Here is a 19138-nt window from a genome sequence, read left to right as displayed (position 1 = left end):
AACCAGACAACTAAAACACATTTTTCTACAATCAGTCGTCAAGTCCTGAATTCCATGATCGCATTCATCCCAGGAAGATTTTTTTCTTTAAATTCAAAATTCTGACCAATTTAAAAGCTCACAGCACCTGGTATTCCAAGTGAGTCTCCTGCACATGTACTAACCAGGCCCGTGCCTGCTTGGCTTCCAAGACCTGATGAGATTGGGCACTCCCAGGCAGGTATGGCCGTGAGCTGGAGTACAGTATAGAAAACATAGTATATATAGATTTGTCACAATTTTAAACAACTTCAGCAACAAAGGCAACTTTCTTGAACCAGACAACTAAAACACATTATTCTACAATCAGTCGTCAAGTCCTGAATTCCATGATCGCATTCATCCCAGGAAGATTTTTTTCTTTAAATTCAAAATTCTGACCAATTTAAAAGCTCACAGCACCTGGTATTCCAAGTGAGTCTCCTGCACATGTACTAACCAGGCCCGTGCCTGCTTGGCTTCCAAGATCTGATGAGATTGGGCACTCCCGGGCAGGTGTGGCCGTGAGCTGGAGTACAGTATAGAAAACATGGTATATATAGATTTGTCACAATTTTAAACAACTTCAGCAACAAAGGCAACTTTCTTGAACCAGACAACTAAAACACATTTTTCTACAATCAGTCGTCAAGTCCTGAATTCCATGATCGCATTCATCCCAGGAAGATTTTTTTCTTTAAATTCAAAATTCTGACCAATTTAAAAGCTCACAGCACCTGGTATTCCAAGTGAGTCTCCTGCACATGTACTGACCAGGCCCGTGCCTGCTTGGCTTCCAAGATCTGATGAGATTGGGCACTCCCAGGCAGGTATGGCCGTGAGCTGGAGTGCAGTATAGAAAACATAGTATATATAGATTTGTCACAATTTTAAACAACTTCAGCAACAAAGGCAACTTTCTTGAACCAGACAACTAAAACACATTTTTCTACAATCAGTCGTCAAGTCCTGAATTCCATGATCGCATTCATCCCAGGAAGATTTTTTTCTTTAAATTCAAAATTCTGACCAATTTAAAAGCTCACAGCACCTGGTATTCCAAGTGAGTCTCCTGCACATGTACTAACCAGGCCCGTGCCTGCTTGGCTTCCAAGATCTGATGAGATTGGGCACTCCCGGGCAGGTATGGCCGTGAGCTGGAGTACGGTATAGAAAACATGGTATATATAGATTTGTCACAATTTTAAACAACTTCAGCAACAAAGGCAACTTTCTTTAACCAGACAACGAAAACACATTCTTCTTCAATCAGTCGTCAAGTCCTGAATTCCATGATCGCATTCATCCCAGGTAGATTTTTTTTCTGTCAATTCAAAATTCTGACCAATTTAAAAGCTCACAGCACCCAGTATTCCAAGTGAGTCTCCTGCACATGTACTAACCAGGCCCGTGCCTGCTTGGCTTCCAAGATCTGACGAGATTGGGCACTCCCAGGCAGGTATGGCTGTGAGCTGGAGCACAGTATAGAAAACATAGTATATATAGATTTGTCACAATTTTAAACAACTTCAGCAACAAAGGCAACTTTCTTGAACCAGACAACTAAAACACATTTTTCTACAATCAGTCGTCAAGTCCTGAATTCCATGATCGCATTCATCCCAGGAAGATTTTTTTCTTTAAATCCAAAATTCTGACCAATTTAAAAGCCCACAGCACCTGGTATTCCAAGTGAGTCCCCTGCACATGTACTGACCAGGCCCTTGCCTGCTTGGCTTCCAAGATCTGATGAGATTGGGCACTCCCAGGCAGGTATGGCCGTGAGCTGGAGTACAGTATAGAAAACATAGTATATATAGATTTGTCACAATTTTAAACAACTTCAGCAACAAAGGCAACTTTCTTTAACCAGACAACTAAAGCACATTTTTCTACAATCAGTCGTCAAGTCCTGAATTCCATGATCGCATTCATTCCAGGTAGATTTTTTTTCTTTAAATCCAAAATTCTGACCAATTTAAAAGCTCACAGCACCTGGTATTCCAAGTGAGTCTCCCGCACATGTACTGACCAGGCCCGTGCCTGCTTGGCTTCCAAGATCTGATGAGATTGGGCACTCCCAGGAAGGTATGGCCGTGAGCTGGAGTGCAGTATAGAAAACATAGTATATATAGATTTGTCACAATTTTAAACAACTTCAGCAACAAAGGCAACTTTCTTGAACCAGACAACTAAAACACATTTTTCTACAATCAGTCGTCAAGTCCTGAATTCCATGATCGCATTCATCCCAGGTAAAAAAAAATTCTGTCAATTCAAAATTCTGACCAATTTAAAAGCTCACAGCACCTGGTATTCCATGTGAGTCTCCTGCACATGTACTAACCAGGCCCGTGCCTGCTTGGCTTCCAAGATCTGACGAGATTGGGCACTCCCGGGCAGGTATGGCCGTGAGCTGGAGTGCAGTACAGAAAACATGGTATATATAGATTTGTCACAATTTTAAACAACTTCAGCAACAAAGGCAACTTTCTTTAACCAGACAACTAAAGCACATTTTTCTACAATCAGTCGTCAAGTCCTGAATTCCATTATCGCATTCATCCCAGGTAGATTTTTTTTCTTTAAATCCAAAATTCTGACAAATTTAAAATCTCACAGCACCTGGTATTCCAAGTGAGTCTCCTGCACATGTACTGACCAGGCCCGTGCCTGCTTGGCTTCCAAGATCTGATGAGATTGGGCACTCCCAGGAAGGTATGGCCGTGAGCTGGAGTGCAGTATAGAAAACATAGTATATATAGATTTGTCACAATTTTAAACAACTTCAGCAACAAAGGCAACTTTCTTGAACCAGACAACTAAAACACATTTTTCCACAATCAGTCGTCAAGTCCTGAATTCCATGATCGCATTCATCCCAGGTAAAAAAAAATTCTGTCAATTCAAAATTCTGACCAATTTAAAAGCTCACAGCACCTGGTATTCCAAGTGAGTCTCCTGCACATGTACTAACCAGGCCCGTGCCTGCTTGGCTTCCAAGATCTGACGAGATTGGGCACTCCCGGGCAGGTATGGCCGTGAGCTGGAGTACAGTACAGAAAACATGGTATATATAGATTTGTCACAATTTTAAACAACTTCAGCAACAAAGGCAACTTTCTTTAACCAGACAACTAAAGCACATTTTTCTACAATCAGTCGTCAAGTCCTGAATTCCATGATCGCATTCATCCCAGGTAGATTTTTTTTCTTTAAATCCAAAATTCTGACCAATTTAAAAGCTCACAGCACCTGGTATTCCAAGTGAGTCTCCTGCACATGTACTGACCAGGCCCGTGCCTGCTTGGCTTCCAAGATCTGATGAGATTGGGCACTCCCAGGCAGGTATGGCCGTGAGCTGGAGCGCAGTATAGAAAACATAGTATATATAGATTTGTCACAATTTTAAACAACTTCAGCAACAAAGGCAACTTTCTTGAACCAGACAACTAAAACACATTTTTCTACAATCAGTCGTCAAGTCCTGAATTCCATGATTGCATTCATCCCAGGAAGATTTTTTTCTTTAAATTCAAAATTCTGACCAATTTAAAAGCTCACAGCACCTGGTATTCCAAGTGAGTCTCCTGCACATGTACTAACCAGGCCCGTGCCTGCTTGGCTTCCAAGATCTGATGAGATTGGGCACTCCCAGGCAGGTATGGCCGTGAGCTGGAGTACAGTATAGAAAACATAGTATATATAGATTTGTCACAATTTTAAACAACTTCAGCAACAAAGGCAACTTTCTTGAACCAGACAACTAAAACACATTTTTCTACAATCAGTCGTCAAGTCCTGAATTCCATGATCGCATTCATCCCAGGAAGATTTTTTTCTTTAAATTCAAAATTCTGACCAATTTAAAAGCTCACAGCACCTGGTATTCCAAGTGAGTCTCCTGCACATGTACTAACCAGGCCCGTGCCTGCTTGGCTTCCAAGATCTGACGAGATTGGGCACTCCCAGGCAGGTATGGCCGTGAGCTGGAGTACAGTATAGAAAACATAGTATATATAGATTTGTCACAATTTTAAACAACTTCAGCAACAAAGGCAACTTTCTTGAACCAGACAACTAAAACACATTTTTCTACAATCAGTCGTCAAGTCCTGAATTCCATGATCGCATTCATCCCAGGAAGATTTTTTTCTATAAATTCAAAATTCTGACCAATTTAAAGCTCACAGCACCTGGTATTCCAAGTGAGTCTCCTGCACATGTACTAACCAGGCCCGTGCCTGCTTGGCTTCCAAGATCTGATGAGATTGGGCACTCCCAGGCAGGTATGGCCGTGAGCTGGAGTACAGTATAGAAAACATGGTATATATAGATTTGTCACAATTTTAAACAACTTCAGCAAAAAAGGCAACTTTCTTTAACCAGACAACGAAAACACATTCTTCTACAATCAGTCGTCAAGTCCTGAATTCCATGATCGCATTCATCCCAGGTAGATTTTTTTTCTGTCAATTCAAAATTCTGACCAATTTAAAAGCTCACAGCACCCGGTATTCCAAGTCAGTCTCCTGCACATGTACTAACCAGGCCCGTGCCCGCTTGGCTTCCAAGATCTGACGAGATTGGGCACTCCCAGGCAGGTATGGCCGTGAGCTGGAGCACAGTATAGAAAACATAGTATATATAGATTTGTCACAATTTTAAACAACTTCAGCAACAATGGCAACTTTCTTTAACCAGACAACTAAAGCACATTTTTCTACAATCAGTCGTCAAGTCCTGAATTCCATTATCGCATTCATCCCAGGAAGATTTTTTTCTTTAAATTCAAAATTCTGACCAATTTAAAAGCTCACAGCACCTGGTATTCCAAGTGAGTCTCCTGCACATGTACTAACCAGGCCCGTGCCCGCTTGGCTTCCAAGATCTGACGAGATTGGGCACTCCCAGGCAGGTATGGCCGTGAGCTGGAGCACAGTATAGAAAACATAGTATATATAGATTTGTCACAATTTTAAACAACTTCAGCAACAATGGCAACTTTCTTTAACCAGACAACTAAAGCACATTTTTCTACAATCAGTCGTCAAGTCCTGAATTCCATGATCGCATTCATCCCAGGAAGATTTTTTTCTTTAAATTCAAAATTCTGACCAATTTAAAAGCTCACAGCACCTGGTATTCCAAGTGAGTCTCCTGCACATGTACTAACCAGGCCCGTGCCTGCTTGGCTTCCAAGATCTGATGAGATTGGGCACTCCCAGGCAGGTATGGCCGTGAGCTGGAGTACAGTATAGAAAACATAGTATATATAGATTTGTCACAATTTTAAACAACTTCAGCAACAAAGGCAACTTTCTTGAACCAGACAACTAAAACACATTTTTCTACAATTAGTCGTCAAGTCCTGAATTCCATGATCGCATTCATCCCAGGAAGATTTTTTTCTTTAAATTCAAAATTCTGACCAATTTAAAAGCTCACAGCACCTGGTATTCCAAGTGAGTCTCCTGCACATGTACTAACCAGGCCCGTGCCTGCTTGGCTTCCAAGATCTGATGAGATTGGGCACTCCCGGGCAGGTATGGCCGTGAGCTGGAGTACAGTATAGAAAACATGGTATATATAGATTTGTCACAATTTTAAACAACTTCAGCAACAAAGGCAACTTTCTTGAACCAGACAACTAAAACACATTTTTCTACAATCAGTCGTCAAGTCCTGAATTCCATGATCGCATTCATCCCAGGAAGATTTTTTTCTTTAAATTCAAAATTCTGACCAATTTAAAAGCTCACAGCACCTGGTATTCCAAGTGAGTCTCCTGCACATGTACTAACCAGGCCCGTGCCTGCTTGGCTTCCAAGACCTGATGAGATTGGGCACTCCCAGGCAGGTATGGCCGTGAGCTGGAGTACAGTATAGAAAACATAGTATATATAGATTTGTCACAATTTTAAACAACTTCAGCAACAAAGGCAACTTTCTTGAACCAGACAACTAAAACACATTTTTCTACAATCAGTCGTCAAGTCCTGAATTCCATGATCGCATTCATCCCAGGAAGATTTTTTTCTTTAAATTCAAAATTCTGACCAATTTAAAAGCTCACAGCACCCGGTATTCCAAGTGAGTCTCCTGCACATGTACTAACCAGGCCCGTGCCTGCTTGGCTTCCAAGATCTGATGAGATTGGGCACTCCCGGGCAGGTATGGCCGTGAGCTGGAGTACAGTATAGAAAACATGGTATATATAGATTTGTCACAATTTTAAACAACTTCAGCAACAAAGGCAACTTTCTTGAACCAGACAACTAAAACACATTTTTCTACAATCAGTCGTCAAGTCCTGAATTCCATGATCGCATTCATCCCAGGAAGATTTTTTTCTTTAAATTCAAAATTCTGACCAATTTAAAAGCTCACAGCACCTGGTATTCCAAGTGAGTCTCCTGCACATGTACTGACCAGGCCCGTGCCTGCTTGGCTTCCAAGATCTGATGAGATTGGGCACTCCCAGGCAGGTATGGCCGTGAGCTGGAGTGCAGTATAGAAAACATAGTATATATAGATTTGTCACAATTTTAAACAACTTCAGCAACAAAGGCAACTTTCTTGAACCAGACAACTAAAACACATTTTTCTACAATCAGTCGTCAAGTCCTGAATTCCATGATCGCATTCATCCCAGGAAGATTTTTTTCTTTAAATTCAAAATTCTGACCAATTTAAAAGCTCACAGCACCTGGTATTCCAAGTGAGTCTCCTGCACATGTACTAACCAGGCCCGTGCCTGCTTGGCTTCCAAGATCTGATGAGATTGGGCACTCCCGGGCAGGTATGGCCGTGAGCTGGAGTACGGTATAGAAAACATGGTATATATAGATTTGTCACAATTTTAAACAACTTCAGCAACAAAGGCAACTTTCTTTAACCAGACAACGAAAACACATTCTTCTTCAATCAGTCGTCAAGTCCTGAATTCCATGATCGCATTCATCCCAGGTAGATTTTTTTTCTGTCAATTCAAAATTCTGACCAATTTAAAAGCTCACAGCACCCAGTATTCCAAGTGAGTCTCCCGCACATGTACTAACCAGGCCCGTGCCTGCTTGGCTTCCAAGATCTGACGAGATTGGGCACTCCCAGGCAGGTATGGCTGTGAGCTGGAGCACAGTATAGAAAACATAGTATATATAGATTTGTCACAATTTTAAACAACTTCAGCAACAAAGGCAACTTTCTTGAACCAGACAACTAAAACACATTTTTCTACAATCAGTCGTCAAGTCCTGAATTCCATGATCGCATTCATCCCAGGAAGATTTTTTTCTTTAAATCCAAAATTCTGACCAATTTAAAAGCCCACAGCACCTGGTATTCCAAGTGAGTCCCCTGCACATGTACTGACCAGGCCCTTGCCTGCTTGGCTTCCAAGATCTGATGAGATTGGGCACTCCCAGGCAGGTATGGCCGTGAGCTGGAGTACAGTATAGAAAACATAGTATATATAGATTTGTCACAATTTTAAACAACTTCAGCAACAAAGGCAACTTTCTTTAACCAGACAACTAAAGCACATTTTTCTACAATCAGTCGTCAAGTCCTGAATTCCATGATCGCATTCATTCCAGGTAGATTTTTTTTCTTTAAATCCAAAATTCTGACCAATTTAAAAGCTCACAGCACCTGGTATTCCAAGTGAGTCTCCTGCACATGTACTGACCAGGCCCGTGCCTGCTTGGCTTCCAAGATCTGATGAGATTGGGCACTCCCAGGAAGGTATGGCCGTGAGCTGGAGTGCAGTATAGAAAACATAGTATATATAGATTTGTCACAATTTTAAACAACTTCAGCAACAAAGGCAACTTTCTTGAACCAGACAACTAAAACACATTTTTCTACAATCAGTCGTCAAGTCCTGAATTCCATGATCGCATTCATCCCAGGTAAAAAAAAATTCTGTCAATTCAAAATTCTGACCAATTTAAAAGCTCACAGCACCTGGTATTCCATGTGAGTCTCCTGCACATGTACTAACCAGGCCCGTGCCTGCTTGGCTTCCAAGATCTGACGAGATTGGGCACTCCCGGGCAGGTATGGCCGTGAGCTGGAGTACAGTACAGAAAACATGGTATATATAGATTTGTCACAATTTTAAACAACTTCAGCAACAAAGGCAACTTTCTTTAACCAGACAACTAAAGCACATTTTTCTACAATCAGTCGTCAAGTCCTGAATTCCATTATCGCATTCATCCCAGGTAGATTTTTTTTCTTTAAATCCAAAATTCTGACAAATTTAAAATCTCACAGCACCTGGTATTCCAAGTGAGTCTCCTGCACATGTACTGACCAGGCCCGTGCCTGCTTGGCTTCCAAGATCTGATGAGATTGGGCACTCCCAGGAAGGTATGGCCGTGAGCTGGAGTGCAGTATAGAAAACATAGTATATATAGATTTGTCACAATTTTAAACAACTTCAGCAACAAAGGCAACTTTCTTGAACCAGACAACTAAAACACATTTTTCTACAATCAGTCGTCAAGTCCTGAATTCCATGATCGCATTCATCCCAGGTAAAAAAAAATTCTGTCAATTCAAAATTCTGACCAATTTAAAAGCTCACAGCACCTGGTATTCCAAGTGAGTCTCCTGCACATGTACTAACCAGGCCCGTGCCTGCTTGGCTTCCAAGATCTGACGAGATTGGGCACTCCCGGGCAGGTATGGCCGCGAGCTGGAGTACAGTACAGAAAACATGGTATATATAGATTTGTCACAATTTTAAACAACTTCAGCAACAAAGGCAACTTTCTTTAACCAGACAACTAAAGCACATTTTTCTACAATCAGTCGTCAAGTCCTGAATTCCATGATCGCATTCATCCCAGGTAGATTTTTTTTCTTTAAATCCAAAATTCTGACCAATTTAAAAGCTCACAGCACCTGGTATTCCAAGTGAGTCTCCTGCACATGTACTGACCAGGCCCGTGCCTGCTTGGCTTCCAAGATCTGATGAGATTGGGCACTCCCAGGCAGGTATGGCCGTGAGCTGGAGCGCAGTATAGAAAACATAGTATATATAGATTTGTCACAATTTTAAACAACTTCAGCAACAAAGGCAACTTTCTTGAACCAGACAACTAAAACACATTTTTCTACAATCAGTCGTCAAGTCCTGAATTCCATGATCGCATTCATCCCAGGAAGATTTTTTTCTTTAAATTCAAAATTCTGACCAATTTAAAAGCTCACAGCACCTGGTATTCCAAGTGAGTCTCCTGCACATGTACTAACCAGGCCCGTGCCTGCTTGGCTTCCAAGATCTGATGAGATTGGGCACTCCCGGGCAGGTGTGGCCGTGAGCTGGAGTACAGTATAGAAAACATGGTATATATAGATTTGTCACAATTTTAAACAACTTCAGCAACAAAGGCAACTTTCTTGAACCAGACAACTAAAACACATTTTTCTACAATCAGTCGTCAAGTCCTGAATTCCATGATCGCATTCATCCCAGGAAGATTTTTTTCTTTAAATTCAAAATTCTGACCAATTTAAAAGCTCACAGCACCTGGTATTCCAAGTGAGTCTCCTGCACATGTACTGACCAGGCCCGTGCCTGCTTGGCTTCCAAGATCTGATGAGATTGGGCACTCCCAGGCAGGTATGGCCGTGAGCTGGAGTGCAGTATAGAAAACATAGTATATATAGATTTGTCACAATTTTAAACAACTTCAGCAACAAAGGCAACTTTCTTGAACCAGACAACTAAAACACATTTTTCTACAATCAGTCGTCAAGTCCTGAATTCCATGATCGCATTCATCCCAGGAAGATTTTTTTCTTTAAATTCAAAATTCTGACCAATTTAAAAGCTCACAGCACCTGGTATTCCAAGTGAGTCTCCTGCACATGTACTAACCAGGCCCGTGCCTGCTTGGCTTCCAAGATCTGATGAGATTGGGCACTCCCGGGCAGGTATGGCCGTGAGCTGGAGTACGGTATAGAAAACATGGTATATATAGATTTGTCACAATTTTAAACAACTTCAGCAACAAAGGCAACTTTCTTTAACCAGACAACGAAAACACATTCTTCTTCAATCAGTCGTCAAGTCCTGAATTCCATGATCGCATTCATCCCAGGTAGATTTTTTTTCTGTCAATTCAAAATTCTGACCAATTTAAAAGCTCACAGCACCCAGTATTCCAAGTGAGTCTCCTGCACATGTACTAACCAGGCCCGCGCCTGCTTGGCTTCCAAGATCTGACGAGATTGGGCACTCCCAGGCAGGTATGGCTGTGAGCTGGAGCACAGTATAGAAAACATAGTATATATAGATTTGTCACAATTTTAAACAACTTCAGCAACAAAGGCAACTTTCTTGAACCAGACAACTAAAACACATTTTTCTACAATCAGTCGTCAAGTCCTGAATTCCATGATCGCATTCATCCCAGGAAGATTTTTTTCTTTAAATCCAAAATTCTGACCAATTTAAAAGCCCACAGCACCTGGTATTCCAAGTGAGTCCCCTGCACATGTACTGACCAGGCCCTTGCCTGCTTGGCTTCCAAGATCTGATGAGATTGGGCACTCCCAGGCAGGTATGGCCGTGAGCTGGAGTACAGTATAGAAAACATAGTATATATAGATTTGTCACAATTTTAAACAACTTCAGCAACAAAGGCAACTTTCTTTAACCAGACAACTAAAGCACATTTTTCTACAATCAGTCGTCAAGTCCTGAATTCCATGATCGCATTCATTCCAGGTAGATTTTTTTCTTTAAATCCAAAATTCTGACCAATTTAAAAGCTCACAGCACCTGGTATTCCAAGTGAGTCTCCCGCACATGTACTGACTAGGCCCGTGCCTGCTTGGCTTCCAAGATCTGATGAGATTGGGCACTCCCAGGAAGGTATGGCCGTGAGCTGGAGTGCAGTATAGAAAACATAGTATATATAGATTTGTCACAATTTTAAACAACTTCAGCAACAAAGGCAACTTTCTTGAACCAGACAACTAAAACACATTTTTCTACAATCAGTCGTCAAGTCCTGAATTCCATGATCGCATTCATCCCAGGTAAAAAAAAATTCTGTCAATTCAAAATTCTGACCAATTTAAAAGCTCACAGCACCTGGTATTCCATGTGAGTCTCCTGCACATGTACTAACCAGGCCCGTGCCTGCTTGGCTTCCAAGATCTGACGAGATTGGGCACTCCCGGGCAGGTATGGCCGTGAGCTGGAGTACAGTACAGAAAACATGGTATATATAGATTTGTCACAATTTTAAACAACTTCAGCAACAAAGGCAACTTTCTTTAACCAGACAACTAAAGCACATTTTTCTACAATCAGTCGTCAAGTCCTGAATTCCATTATCGCATTCATCCCAGGTAGATTTTTTTTCTTTAAATCCAAAATTCTGACAAATTTAAAATCTCACAGCACCTGGTATTCCAAGTGAGTCTCCTGCACATGTACTGACCAGGCCCGTGCCTGCTTGGCTTCCAAGATCTGATGAGATTGGGCACTCCCAGGAAGGTATGGCCGTGAGCTGGAGTGCAGTATAGAAAACATAGTATATATAGATTTGTCACAATTTTAAACAACTTCAGCAACAAAGGCAACTTTCTTGAACCAGACAACTAAAACACATTTTTCTACAATCAGTCGTCAAGTCCTGAATTCCATGATCGCATTCATCCCAGGTAAAAAAAAATTCTGTCAATTCAAAATTCTGACCAATTTAAAAGCTCACAGCACCTGGTATTCCAAGTGAGTCTCCTGCACATGTACTAACCAGGCCCGTGCCTGCTTGGCTTCCAAGATCTGACGAGATTGGGCACTCCCGGGCAGGTATGGCCGTGAGCTGGAGTACAGTACAGAAAACATGGTATATATAGATTTGTCACAATTTTAAACAACTTCAGCAACAAAGGCAACTTTCTTTAACCAGACAACTAAAGCACATTTTTCTACAATCAGTCGTCAAGTCCTGAATTCCATGATCGCATTCATCCCAGGTAGATTTTTTTTCTTTAAATCCAAAATTCTGACCAATTTAAAAGCTCACAGCACCTGGTATTCCAAGTGAGTCTCCTGCACATGTACTGACCAGGCCCGTGCCTGCTTGGCTTCCAAGATCTGATGAGATTGGGCACTCCCAGGCAGGTATGGCCGTGAGCTGGAGCGCAGTATAGAAAACATAGTATATATAGATTTGTCACAATTTTAAACAACTTCAGCAACAAAGGCAACTTTCTTGAACCAGACAACTAAAACACATTTTTCTACAATCAGTCGTCAAGTCCTGAATTCCATGATCGCATTCATCCCAGGAAGATTTTTTTCTTTAAATTCAAAATTCTGACCAATTTAAAAGCTCACAGCACCTGGTATTCCAAGTGAGTCTCCTGCACATGTACTAACCAGGCCCGTGCCTGCTTGGCTTCCAAGATCTGATGAGATTGGGCACTCCCAGGCAGGTATGGCCGTGAGCTGGAGTACAGTATAGAAAACATAGTATATATAGATTTGTCACAATTTTAAACAACTTCAGCAACAAAGGCAACTTTCTTGAACCAGACAACTAAAACACATTTTTCTACAATCAGTCGTCAAGTCCTGAATTCCATGATCGCATTCATCCCAGGAAGATTTTTTTCTCTAAATTCAAAATTCTGACCAATTTAAAAGCTCACAGCACCTGGTATTCCAAGCGAGTCTCCTGCACATGTACTAACCAGGCCCGTGCCTGCTTGGCTTCCAAGATCTGACGAGATTGGGCACTCCCAGGCAGGTATGGCCGTGAGCTGGAGTACAGTATAGAAAACATAGTATATATAGATTTGTCACAATTTTAAACAACTTCAGCAACAAAGGCAACTTTCTTGAACCAGACAACTAAAACACATTTTTCTACAATCAGTCGTCAAGTCCTGAATTCCATGATCGCATTCATCCCAGGAAGATTTTTTTCTATAAATTCAAAATTCTGACCAATTTAAAAGCTCACAGCACCTGGTATTCCAAGTGAGTCTCCTGCACATGTACTAACCAGGCCCGTGCCTGCTTGGCTTCCAAGATCTGATGAGATTGGGCACTCCCAGGCAGGTATGGCCGTGAGCTGGAGTACAGTATAGAAAACATGGTATATATAGATTTGTCACAATTTTAAACAACTTCAGCAACAAAGGCAACTTTCTTTAACCAGACAACGAAAACACATTCTTCTACAATCAGTCGTCAAGTCCTGAATTCCATGATCGCATTCATCCCAGGTAGATTTTTTTTCTGTCAATTCAAAATTCTGACCAATTTAAAAGCTCACAGCACCCGGTATTCCAAGTCAGTCTCCTGCACATGTACTAACCAGGCCCGTGCCTGCTTGGCTTCCAAGATCTGACAAGATTGGGCACTCCCAGGCAGGTATGGCCGTGAGCTGGAGCACAGTATAGAAAACATAGTATATATAGATTTGTCACAATTTTAAACAACTTCAGCAACAATGGCAACTTTCTTTAACCAGACAACTAAAACACATTTTTCTACAATCAGTCGTCAAGTCCTGAATTCCATGATCGCATTCATCCCAGGAAGATTTTTTTCTTTAAATCCAAAATTCTGACCAATTTAAAAGCCCACAGTACCTGGTATTCCAAGTGAGTCCCCTGCACATGTACTGACCAGGCCCTTGCCTGCTTGGCTTCCAAGATCTGATGAGATTGGGCACTCCCAGGCAGGTATGGCCGTGAGCTGGAGTACAGTATAGAAAACATAGTATATATAAATTTGTCACAATTTTAAACAACTTCAGCAACAAAGGCAACTTTCTTTAACCAGACAACTAAAGCACATTTTTCTACAATCAGTCGTCAAGTCCTGAATTCCATGATCGCATTCATCCCAGGTAGATTTTTTTTCTTTAAATCCAAAATTCTGACCAATTTAAAAGCTCACAGCACCTGGTATTTCAAGTGAGTCTCCTGCACATGTACTGACCAGGCCCGTGCCTGCTTGGCTTCCAAGATCTGGTGAGATTGGGCACTCCCAGGAAGGCATGGCCGTGAGCTGGAGTGCAGTATAGAAAACATAGTATATATAGATTTGTCACAATTTTAAACAACTTCAGCAACAAAGGCAACTTTCTTGAACCAGACAACTAAAACACATTTTTCTACAATCAGTCGTCAAGTCCTGAATTCCATGATCGCATTCATCCCAGGAAGATTTTTTTCTTTAAATTCAAAATTCTGACCAATTTAAAAGCTCACAGCACCTGGTATTCCAAGTGAGTCTCCTGCACATGTACTAACCAGGCCCGTGCCTGCTTGGCTTCCAAGATCTGATGAGATTGGGCACTCCCGGGCAGGTATGGCCGTGAGCTGGAGTACAGTATAGAAAACATGGTATATATAGATTTGTCACAATTTTAAACAACTTCAGCAACAAAGGCAACTTTCTTGAACCAGACAACTAAAACACATTTTTCTACAATCAGTCGTCAAGTCCTGAATTCCATGATCGCATTCATCCCAGGAAGATTTTTTTCTTTAAATTCAAAATTCTGACCAATTTAAAAGCTCACAGCACCTGGTATTCCAAGTGAGTCTCCTGCACATGTACTAACCAGGCCCGTGCCTGCTTGGCTTCCAAGACCTGATGAGATTGGGCACTCCCAGGCAGGTATGGCCGTGAGCTGGAGTACAGTATAGAAAACATAGTATATATAGATTTGTCACAATTTTAAACAACTTCAGCAACAAAGGCAACTTTCTTGAACCAGACAACTAAAACACATTTTTCTACAATCAGTCGTCAAGTCCTGAATTCCATGATCGCATTCATCCCAGGAAGATTTTTTTCTTTAAATTCAAAATTCTGACCAATTTAAAAGCTCACAGCACCCGGTATTCCAAGTGAGTCTCCTGCACATGTACTAACCAGGCCCGTGCCTGCTTGGCTTCCAAGATCTGATGAGATTGGGCACTCCCGGGCAGGTATGGCCGTGAGCTGGAGTACAGTATAGAAAACATGGTATATATAGATTTGTCACAATTTTAAACAACTTCAGCAACAAAGGCAACTTTCTTGAACCAGACAACTAAAACACATTTTTCTACAATCAGTCGTCAAGTCCTGAATTCCATGATTGCATTCATCCCAGGAAGATTTTTTTCTTTAAATTCAAAATTCTGACCAATTTAAAAGCTCACAGCACCTGGTATTCCAAGTGAGTCTCCTGCACATGTACTGACCAGGCCCGTGCCTGCTTGGCTTCCAAGATCTGATGAGATTGGGCACTCCCAGGCAGGTATGGCCGTGAGCTGGAGTGCAGTGTAGAAAACATAGTATATATAGATTTGTCACAATTTTAAACAACTTCAGCAACAAAGGCAACTTTCTTGAACCAGACAACTAAAACACATTTTTCTACAATCAGTCGTCAAGTCCTGAATTCCATGATCGCATTCATCCCAGGAAGATTTTTTTCTTTAAATTCAAAATTCTGACCAATTTAAAAGCTCACAGCACCTGGTATTCCAAGTGAGTCTCCTGCACATGTACTAACCAGGCCCGTGCCTGCTTGGCTTCCAAGATCTGATGAGATTGGGCACTCCCGGGCAGGTATGGCCGTGAGCTGGAGTACGGTATAGAAAACATGGTATATATAGATTTGTCACAATTTTAAACAACTTCAGCAACAAAGGCAACTTTCTTTAACCAGACAACGAAAACACATTCTTCTTCAATCAGTCGTCAAGTCCTGAATTCCATGATCGCATTCATCCCAGGTAGATTTTTTTTCTGTCAATTCAAAATTCTGACCAATTTAAAAGCTCACAGCACCCAGTATTCCAAGTGAGTCTCCTGCACATGTACTAACCAGGCCCGTGCCTGCTTGGCTTCCAAGATCTGACGAGATTGGGCACTCCCAGGCAGGTATGGCTGTGAGCTGGAGCACAGTATAGAAAACATAGTATATATAGATTTGTCACAATTTTAAACAACTTCAGCAACAAAGGCAACTTTCTTGAACCAGACAACTAAAACACATTTTTCTACAATCAGTCGTCAAGTCCTGAATTCCATGATCGCATTCATCCCAGGAAGATTTTTTTCTTTAAATCCAAAATTCTGACCAATTTAAAAGCCCACAGCACCTGGTATTCCAAGTGAGTCCCCTGCACATGTACTGACCAGGCCCTTGCCTGCTTGGCTTCCAAGATCTGATGAGATTGGGCACTCCCAGGCAGGTATGGCCGTGAGCTGGAGTACAGTATAGAAAACATAGTATATATAGATTTGTCACAATTTTAAACAACTTCAGCAACAAAGGCAACTTTCTTTAACCAGACAACTAAAGCACATTTTTCTACAATCAGTCGTCAAGTCCTGAATTCCATGATCGCATTCATTCCAGGTAGATTTTTTTTCTTTAAATCCAAAATTCTGACCAATTTAAAAGCTCACAGCACCTGGTATTCCAAGTGAGTCTCCTGCACATGTACTGACCAGGCCCGTGCCTGCTTGGCTTCCAAGATCTGATGAGATTGGGCACTCCCAGGAAGGTATGGCCGTGAGCTGGAGTGCAGTATAGAAAACATAGTATATATAGATTTGTCACAATTTTAAACAACTTCAGCAACAAAGGCAACTTTCTTGAACCAGACAACTAAAACACATTTTTCTATAATCAGTCGTCAAGTCCTGAATTCCATGATCGCATTCATCCCAGGTAAAAAAAAATTCTGTCAATTCAAAATTCTGACCAATTTAAAAGCTCACAGCACCTGGTATTCCATGTGAGTCTCCTGCACATGTACTAACCAGGCCCGTGCCTGCTTGGCTTCCAAGATCTGACGAGATTGGGCACTCCCGGGCAGGTATGGCCGTGAGCTGGAGTACAGTACAGAAAACATGGTATATATAGATTTGTCACAATTTTAAACAACTTCAGCAACAAAGGCAACTTTCTTTAACCAGACAACTAAAGCACATTTTTCTACAATCAGTCGTCAAGTCCTGAATTCCATTATCGCATTCATCCCAGGTAGATTTTTTTTCTTTAAATCCAAAATTCTGACAAATTTAAAATCTCACAGCACCTGGTATTCCAAGTGAGTCTCCTGCACATGTACTGACCAGGCCCGTGCCTGCTTGGCTTCCAAGATCTGATGAGATTGGGCACTCCCAGGAAGGTATGGCCGTGAGCTGGAGTGCAGTATAGAAAACATAGTATATATAGATTTGTCACAATTTTAAACAACTTCAGCAACAAAGGCAACTTTCTTGAACCAGACAACTAAAACACATTTTTCTACAATCAGTCGTCAAGTCCTGAATTCCATGATCGCATTCATCCCAGGTAAAAAAAAATTCTGTCAATTCAAAATTCTGACCAATTTAAAAGCTCACAGCACCTGGTATTCCAAGTGAGTCTCCTGCACATGTACTAACCAGGCCCGTGCCTGCTTGGCTTCCAAGATCTGACGAGATTGGGCACTCCCGGGCAGGTATGGCCGTGAGCTGGAGTACAGTACAGAAAACATGGTATATATAGATTTGTCACAATTTTAAACAACTTCAGCAACAAAGGCAACTTTCTTTAACCAGACAACTAAAGCACATTTTTCTACAATCAGTCGTCAAGTCCTGAATTCCATGATCGCATTCATCCCAGGTAGATTTTTTTTCTTTAAATCCAAAATTCTGACCAATTTAAAAGCTCACAGCACCTGGTATTCCAAGTGAGTCTCCTGCACATGTACTGACCAGGCCCGTGCCTGCTTGGCTTCCAAGATCTGATGAGATTGGGCACTCCCAGGCAGGTATGGCCGTGAGCTGGAGCGCAGTATAGAAAACATAGTATATATAGATTTGTCACAATTTTAAACAACTTCAGCAACAAAGGCAACTTTCTTGAACCAGACAACTAAAACACATTTTTCTACAATCAGTCGTCAAGTCCTGAATTCCATGATCGCATTCATCCCAGGAAGATTTTTTTCTTTAAATTCAAAATTCTGACCAATTTAAAAGCTCACAGCACCTGGTATTCCAAGTGAGTCTCCTGCACATGTACTAACCAGGCCCGTGCCTGCTTGGCTTCCAAGATCTGATGAGATTGGGCACTCCCAGGCAGGTATGGCCGTGAGCTGGAGTACAGCATAGAAAACATAGTATATATAGATTTGTCACAATTTTAAACAACTTCAGCAACAAAGGCAACTTTCTTTAACCAGACAACTAAAGCACATTTTTCTACAATCAGTCGTCAAGTCCTGAATTCCATGATCGCATTCATCCCAGGTAAAAAAAAATTCTGTCAATTCAAAATTCTGACCAATTTAAAAGCTCACAGCACCTGGCATTCCAAGTGAGTCTCCTGCACATGTACTAACCAGGCCCGTGCCCGCTTGGCTTCCAAGATCTGACGAGATTGGGCACTCCCAGGCAGGTATGGCCGCGAGCCGGGGTACAGTATAGAAAACATAGTCTATATAGATTTGTCACAATTTTAAACAACTTCAGCAACAAAGGCAACTTTCTTTAACCAGACAACTAAAGCACATTTTTCTACAATCAGTCGTCAAGTCCTGAATTCCATGATCGCGTTCATCCCAGGTAGATTTTTTTTCTTTAAATCCAAAATTCTGACCAATTTAAAAGCCCACAGCACCTGGTATTCCAAGTGAGTCTCCTGCACATGTACTGACCAGGCCCTTGCCTGCTTGGCTTCCAAGATCTGATGAGATTGGGCACTCCCAGGCAGGTATGGCCGTGAGCTGGAGTACAGTATAGAAAACATAGTATATATAGATTTGTCACAATTTTAAACAACTTCAGCAACAAAGGCAACTTTCTTTAACCAGACAACTAAAGCACATTTTTCTACAATCAGTCGTCAAGTCCTGAATTCCATGATCGCATTCATCCCAGGTAGATTTTTTTTCTTTAAATCCAAAATTCTGACCAATTTAAAAGCTCACAGCACCTGGTATTCCAAGTGAGTCTCCTGCACATGTACTGACCAGGCCCACGCCTGCTTGGCTTCCAAGGTCTGGTGAGATTGGGCACTCCCAGGCAGGTACGGCCGCGAGCTGGAGTACGGTATAGAAAACATAGTATATATAGATT

The 19138-nt window shown here is 41.6% G+C and overlaps 61 pseudogenes; all 61 read right to left on the bottom strand.

The window, feature by feature from the left end:
• Positions 1 to 115: 115 nt before the first annotated feature.
• On the bottom strand, positions 116 to 234 carry LOC137897783 (5S ribosomal RNA; annotated as a pseudogene).
• A 195-nt stretch (positions 235 to 429) lies between these two features.
• LOC137896630 (5S ribosomal RNA) lies at positions 430 to 548 on the bottom strand (annotated as a pseudogene).
• Positions 549 to 743: 195 nt separating this feature from the next.
• LOC137897609 (5S ribosomal RNA) lies at positions 744 to 862 on the bottom strand (annotated as a pseudogene).
• A 195-nt stretch (positions 863 to 1057) lies between these two features.
• On the bottom strand, positions 1058 to 1176 carry LOC137897863 (5S ribosomal RNA; annotated as a pseudogene).
• A 196-nt stretch (positions 1177 to 1372) lies between these two features.
• Positions 1373 to 1491, bottom strand: LOC137896573 (5S ribosomal RNA; annotated as a pseudogene).
• A 195-nt stretch (positions 1492 to 1686) lies between these two features.
• Positions 1687 to 1805, bottom strand: LOC137897874 (5S ribosomal RNA; annotated as a pseudogene).
• A 196-nt stretch (positions 1806 to 2001) lies between these two features.
• LOC137896999 (5S ribosomal RNA) lies at positions 2002 to 2120 on the bottom strand (annotated as a pseudogene).
• Positions 2121 to 2316: 196 nt separating this feature from the next.
• On the bottom strand, positions 2317 to 2435 carry LOC137896789 (5S ribosomal RNA; annotated as a pseudogene).
• A 196-nt stretch (positions 2436 to 2631) lies between these two features.
• On the bottom strand, positions 2632 to 2750 carry LOC137897188 (5S ribosomal RNA; annotated as a pseudogene).
• A 196-nt stretch (positions 2751 to 2946) lies between these two features.
• Positions 2947 to 3065, bottom strand: LOC137896444 (5S ribosomal RNA; annotated as a pseudogene).
• A 196-nt stretch (positions 3066 to 3261) lies between these two features.
• LOC137897608 (5S ribosomal RNA) lies at positions 3262 to 3380 on the bottom strand (annotated as a pseudogene).
• A 195-nt stretch (positions 3381 to 3575) lies between these two features.
• LOC137896420 (5S ribosomal RNA) lies at positions 3576 to 3694 on the bottom strand (annotated as a pseudogene).
• Positions 3695 to 3889: 195 nt separating this feature from the next.
• LOC137897524 (5S ribosomal RNA) lies at positions 3890 to 4008 on the bottom strand (annotated as a pseudogene).
• A 194-nt stretch (positions 4009 to 4202) lies between these two features.
• On the bottom strand, positions 4203 to 4321 carry LOC137896409 (5S ribosomal RNA; annotated as a pseudogene).
• A 196-nt stretch (positions 4322 to 4517) lies between these two features.
• Positions 4518 to 4636, bottom strand: LOC137896268 (5S ribosomal RNA; annotated as a pseudogene).
• A 195-nt stretch (positions 4637 to 4831) lies between these two features.
• On the bottom strand, positions 4832 to 4950 carry LOC137897713 (5S ribosomal RNA; annotated as a pseudogene).
• A 195-nt stretch (positions 4951 to 5145) lies between these two features.
• Positions 5146 to 5264, bottom strand: LOC137896397 (5S ribosomal RNA; annotated as a pseudogene).
• A 195-nt stretch (positions 5265 to 5459) lies between these two features.
• LOC137897862 (5S ribosomal RNA) lies at positions 5460 to 5578 on the bottom strand (annotated as a pseudogene).
• Positions 5579 to 5773: 195 nt separating this feature from the next.
• On the bottom strand, positions 5774 to 5892 carry LOC137897782 (5S ribosomal RNA; annotated as a pseudogene).
• Positions 5893 to 6087: 195 nt separating this feature from the next.
• On the bottom strand, positions 6088 to 6206 carry LOC137896417 (5S ribosomal RNA; annotated as a pseudogene).
• Positions 6207 to 6401: 195 nt separating this feature from the next.
• Positions 6402 to 6520, bottom strand: LOC137897606 (5S ribosomal RNA; annotated as a pseudogene).
• Positions 6521 to 6715: 195 nt separating this feature from the next.
• Positions 6716 to 6834, bottom strand: LOC137897861 (5S ribosomal RNA; annotated as a pseudogene).
• A 196-nt stretch (positions 6835 to 7030) lies between these two features.
• LOC137896782 (5S ribosomal RNA) lies at positions 7031 to 7149 on the bottom strand (annotated as a pseudogene).
• A 195-nt stretch (positions 7150 to 7344) lies between these two features.
• Positions 7345 to 7463, bottom strand: LOC137897873 (5S ribosomal RNA; annotated as a pseudogene).
• Positions 7464 to 7659: 196 nt separating this feature from the next.
• LOC137896860 (5S ribosomal RNA) lies at positions 7660 to 7778 on the bottom strand (annotated as a pseudogene).
• Positions 7779 to 7974: 196 nt separating this feature from the next.
• LOC137896788 (5S ribosomal RNA) lies at positions 7975 to 8093 on the bottom strand (annotated as a pseudogene).
• Positions 8094 to 8289: 196 nt separating this feature from the next.
• Positions 8290 to 8408, bottom strand: LOC137897187 (5S ribosomal RNA; annotated as a pseudogene).
• Positions 8409 to 8604: 196 nt separating this feature from the next.
• On the bottom strand, positions 8605 to 8723 carry LOC137896694 (5S ribosomal RNA; annotated as a pseudogene).
• A 196-nt stretch (positions 8724 to 8919) lies between these two features.
• On the bottom strand, positions 8920 to 9038 carry LOC137897605 (5S ribosomal RNA; annotated as a pseudogene).
• Positions 9039 to 9233: 195 nt separating this feature from the next.
• On the bottom strand, positions 9234 to 9352 carry LOC137896629 (5S ribosomal RNA; annotated as a pseudogene).
• A 195-nt stretch (positions 9353 to 9547) lies between these two features.
• LOC137897603 (5S ribosomal RNA) lies at positions 9548 to 9666 on the bottom strand (annotated as a pseudogene).
• Positions 9667 to 9861: 195 nt separating this feature from the next.
• Positions 9862 to 9980, bottom strand: LOC137897860 (5S ribosomal RNA; annotated as a pseudogene).
• Positions 9981 to 10176: 196 nt separating this feature from the next.
• On the bottom strand, positions 10177 to 10295 carry LOC137896702 (5S ribosomal RNA; annotated as a pseudogene).
• Positions 10296 to 10490: 195 nt separating this feature from the next.
• Positions 10491 to 10609, bottom strand: LOC137897872 (5S ribosomal RNA; annotated as a pseudogene).
• A 195-nt stretch (positions 10610 to 10804) lies between these two features.
• LOC137897272 (5S ribosomal RNA) lies at positions 10805 to 10923 on the bottom strand (annotated as a pseudogene).
• Positions 10924 to 11119: 196 nt separating this feature from the next.
• Positions 11120 to 11238, bottom strand: LOC137896786 (5S ribosomal RNA; annotated as a pseudogene).
• Positions 11239 to 11434: 196 nt separating this feature from the next.
• Positions 11435 to 11553, bottom strand: LOC137897186 (5S ribosomal RNA; annotated as a pseudogene).
• A 196-nt stretch (positions 11554 to 11749) lies between these two features.
• Positions 11750 to 11868, bottom strand: LOC137896443 (5S ribosomal RNA; annotated as a pseudogene).
• Positions 11869 to 12064: 196 nt separating this feature from the next.
• Positions 12065 to 12183, bottom strand: LOC137897602 (5S ribosomal RNA; annotated as a pseudogene).
• Positions 12184 to 12378: 195 nt separating this feature from the next.
• LOC137896385 (5S ribosomal RNA) lies at positions 12379 to 12497 on the bottom strand (annotated as a pseudogene).
• Positions 12498 to 12692: 195 nt separating this feature from the next.
• LOC137897545 (5S ribosomal RNA) lies at positions 12693 to 12811 on the bottom strand (annotated as a pseudogene).
• A 195-nt stretch (positions 12812 to 13006) lies between these two features.
• Positions 13007 to 13125, bottom strand: LOC137896373 (5S ribosomal RNA; annotated as a pseudogene).
• A 196-nt stretch (positions 13126 to 13321) lies between these two features.
• On the bottom strand, positions 13322 to 13440 carry LOC137896692 (5S ribosomal RNA; annotated as a pseudogene).
• Positions 13441 to 13635: 195 nt separating this feature from the next.
• Positions 13636 to 13754, bottom strand: LOC137896668 (5S ribosomal RNA; annotated as a pseudogene).
• Positions 13755 to 13950: 196 nt separating this feature from the next.
• Positions 13951 to 14069, bottom strand: LOC137897477 (5S ribosomal RNA; annotated as a pseudogene).
• Positions 14070 to 14264: 195 nt separating this feature from the next.
• LOC137897858 (5S ribosomal RNA) lies at positions 14265 to 14383 on the bottom strand (annotated as a pseudogene).
• Positions 14384 to 14578: 195 nt separating this feature from the next.
• Positions 14579 to 14697, bottom strand: LOC137897781 (5S ribosomal RNA; annotated as a pseudogene).
• A 195-nt stretch (positions 14698 to 14892) lies between these two features.
• On the bottom strand, positions 14893 to 15011 carry LOC137896416 (5S ribosomal RNA; annotated as a pseudogene).
• A 195-nt stretch (positions 15012 to 15206) lies between these two features.
• On the bottom strand, positions 15207 to 15325 carry LOC137897600 (5S ribosomal RNA; annotated as a pseudogene).
• Positions 15326 to 15520: 195 nt separating this feature from the next.
• LOC137897857 (5S ribosomal RNA) lies at positions 15521 to 15639 on the bottom strand (annotated as a pseudogene).
• A 196-nt stretch (positions 15640 to 15835) lies between these two features.
• On the bottom strand, positions 15836 to 15954 carry LOC137896572 (5S ribosomal RNA; annotated as a pseudogene).
• Positions 15955 to 16149: 195 nt separating this feature from the next.
• LOC137897871 (5S ribosomal RNA) lies at positions 16150 to 16268 on the bottom strand (annotated as a pseudogene).
• A 196-nt stretch (positions 16269 to 16464) lies between these two features.
• On the bottom strand, positions 16465 to 16583 carry LOC137896858 (5S ribosomal RNA; annotated as a pseudogene).
• A 196-nt stretch (positions 16584 to 16779) lies between these two features.
• LOC137896785 (5S ribosomal RNA) lies at positions 16780 to 16898 on the bottom strand (annotated as a pseudogene).
• Positions 16899 to 17094: 196 nt separating this feature from the next.
• Positions 17095 to 17213, bottom strand: LOC137897185 (5S ribosomal RNA; annotated as a pseudogene).
• A 196-nt stretch (positions 17214 to 17409) lies between these two features.
• On the bottom strand, positions 17410 to 17528 carry LOC137896442 (5S ribosomal RNA; annotated as a pseudogene).
• Positions 17529 to 17724: 196 nt separating this feature from the next.
• LOC137897599 (5S ribosomal RNA) lies at positions 17725 to 17843 on the bottom strand (annotated as a pseudogene).
• A 195-nt stretch (positions 17844 to 18038) lies between these two features.
• Positions 18039 to 18157, bottom strand: LOC137896362 (5S ribosomal RNA; annotated as a pseudogene).
• Positions 18158 to 18353: 196 nt separating this feature from the next.
• On the bottom strand, positions 18354 to 18472 carry LOC137896658 (5S ribosomal RNA; annotated as a pseudogene).
• Positions 18473 to 18668: 196 nt separating this feature from the next.
• On the bottom strand, positions 18669 to 18787 carry LOC137897803 (5S ribosomal RNA; annotated as a pseudogene).
• Positions 18788 to 18983: 196 nt separating this feature from the next.
• LOC137897218 (5S ribosomal RNA) lies at positions 18984 to 19102 on the bottom strand (annotated as a pseudogene).
• Between the last annotated feature and the right edge of the window lie 36 nt (positions 19103 to 19138).

The sequence above is a fragment of the Brachionichthys hirsutus genome, chromosome 7 (assembly GCF_040956055.1).
Source record: "Brachionichthys hirsutus isolate HB-005 chromosome 7, CSIRO-AGI_Bhir_v1, whole genome shotgun sequence".
Classification (NCBI taxonomy): Eukaryota; Metazoa; Chordata; class Actinopteri; order Lophiiformes; family Brachionichthyidae; genus Brachionichthys; species Brachionichthys hirsutus.
This window is presented reverse-complemented; position numbering and strand designations above follow the sequence as displayed.